This window comes from Macrobrachium rosenbergii, chromosome 26, assembly GCF_040412425.1.
Source record: "Macrobrachium rosenbergii isolate ZJJX-2024 chromosome 26, ASM4041242v1, whole genome shotgun sequence".
In the NCBI taxonomy this organism is placed as follows: domain Eukaryota; kingdom Metazoa; phylum Arthropoda; class Malacostraca; order Decapoda; family Palaemonidae; genus Macrobrachium; species Macrobrachium rosenbergii.
In genome coordinates, this window is record NC_089766.1 from 12,766,008 (window position 1) to 12,768,507 (window position 2,500).

General features: G+C 30.6%; 1 protein-coding gene across 5 annotated transcripts in view; it reads right to left on the minus strand.

Moving 5' to 3' along the window:
• LOC136853053 (uncharacterized) overlaps positions 1-2,500 on the minus strand; it is a 524,065-nt gene that overhangs the window by 21,631 nt on the left and 499,934 nt on the right. The window contains exon 1 of one of the 5 annotated variants that reach the window (XM_067128285.1): positions 1,423-1,462. The exons of the other annotated variants lie outside the window; for them this stretch is intronic. The gene's annotated coding sequence lies outside the window, so the exon portion shown is untranslated. Of the gene's footprint in view, positions 1-1,422; positions 1,463-2,500 lie in introns of those variants that run through there. 5 annotated transcript variants of the gene reach the window in all.

Below are 2,500 nucleotides of genomic sequence, written 5' to 3' on the forward strand. Positions count from 1 at the left end.
CTCTCTCTCTCTCTCTCTCTCTCTCTCTCTCTCTCTCTCTCTCTCTCTAAATGGCTCTTTATCCTCCATCAACCATTTATCACAGCTGCTACACTCTCTCCCTCCCTTCCACTTTATGTAGTTTATTTCTGGGGTTTTAATTGGATGGCATTCTACCAGTCACTATTCACTATGAAGGGTGGAAAGGAGAGTTTATTATTATTATTATTATTATTATTATTATTATTATTATTATTATTATTATTATTATTATTATTATTATTGCCAGATTCATTTACATACTTATTTGCGTTCGTCTATATTTCATTAAGGTTGTTATTCTCTTTATGCATATATGGTAATTTCTTATTCAGAGGGACTCTGCACATCTGGTTAATGTATACATAATTAATAATAATAATAATAATAATAATAATAATAATAATAATAATTTGAATGCCGCTAAAGGAACTATCACTTTCAACACTACATACTTAAAAGAGGGTCTTCTAAGTACATATATTATAATAATAATAATAATAATAATAATACTAATAATAATAATAACATAGCTACTATTATTGATATCATTTTACTCCTGTTTATCATTGCTACAATCATATTAGAGCCACACCACAAACGTAATAAGACATATTAAAGAACAAGCAACAAAATAGGGACCCATCATCGAAACAGGAAATAGTTCCTAAAATTAGCCAAGGCTGTGAAGCATTTACAATGACGTTTACGACCCTTATTGCCGTGACGCCAATTTACGATGCATTCTTTGCAATTGCAGCTATTAAGTGCTGTAATTCACAAGCACATCCAAGGTGTGGAAAACCACCGGATTTTTTTTTTTTTTTTTGTGTAAAATACGAAAATGCTGCCGAATGTTTATATATATATATATATATATATATATATATATATATATATATATATATATATATATATATATATATTATATATATATTTCTTGGTTAATTAAAACGAAATAAAAGCATTGCATTTTTTTATCCACATTTACACATTTTACCTTATCTAATATCTGATTCTCATTTCTGGCTGTTTAAACTAAAAAAAAAAAAATTCTTTTTAATTTTCTAAACCACATTAACTGTACTTTAGACATTTACCTTGCTTTATGTCTTAAAAAAAATAGCAAGCAATTTTTTTGGCATTCTTAATGCCTCTCTCTCTCTCTCTCTCTCTCTCTCTCTCATAACAAGAGCCTCTTCACACCCAGCACAATCTTTTAATATATTATCTTTCTCCCTGATTAAACCTCACTTCAAATCTTCAAAGTTAACGCTGCACCTAGTGGTCAGATAACTGCAGTGGGTCGCAGCCGGGGGATGTAGGAAGGTGGAGAGAGATAGGATATAAAATTATAGAGTCCCTGCTTTTAGGTTGAATGAAAACGGCTATCTCATAACTTACGTCTGCGAGCAGATAACGTACAGGTAATCTTCACAAACAACATACCTGGAAAATAACGGAAAACTATTAAAATCATCTTTTATACAAATTTCTATCAATCAAATTTAATTAGACTTCCCACAAATCAAAAATGTCTTGAACATTAATTTACCATTAATATCATAATTCTTTGTAGTGGATGGCTAATATAACTCTTCATATTAAAGGTAATACAATATAATATAATATAATATATATATATATATATATATATATATATATATATATATATATATATATATATATATATATATATATATATATATATATATATATATGTTACAGGCAGATAGCAAAGCCAGGCGTTTCATGAACTGCAGGCAGATAGTGAAATGCACTTAGGGACATTTTTGATCTCCCAGGGGCCAGTACTAAACACGGCGAAATAAATTTGACACCCCAAGGGCTAGTACTAAACACGTGGAAACAGTGTAGGTAAGTGACTGTTTCGCAGCGTTTAGTGCAGCGAATCAAATTTAGTACTAGCTATCTGCCTGGGGATGCCTGGGCGAATCAAATGTCCCTAACAATGAATTTATTTTATTTGGCAATATCTGAACCTGAAATTTAAACGTTGCAGCTCCTGAATGGCCTGAATGCCTTGGGCCTCCGATGTTAAGGAGGTGGCGTTTCTGAAGGAGAGATTGACCAAATTCCTAGTGGTTTTGCATTAGCTCCCGTTTGGCAATCATATTTCTTATATATATATATATATATATATATATATATATATATATATATATATATATATATATATATATATATATATAAAACGGACATATACTTAAAAGTGCAATTAACAAGTTATCTAACAAAACCAAACACTGATAACAATGAATTTTTTTTATTGAGATCTGAAGAACACCACACCAATATAAGACCTGAACCATTCTATAAACATCCTTCAATTTTCGCCAGGCCAAACGGAGGCCCTCCAACGAATAAATATGGATGATGATGATGATAACGCAACGAACAAAAACCATCAATATTCATAATTTACACACCACTATACAGGTATCCATACCAGTGATTATTT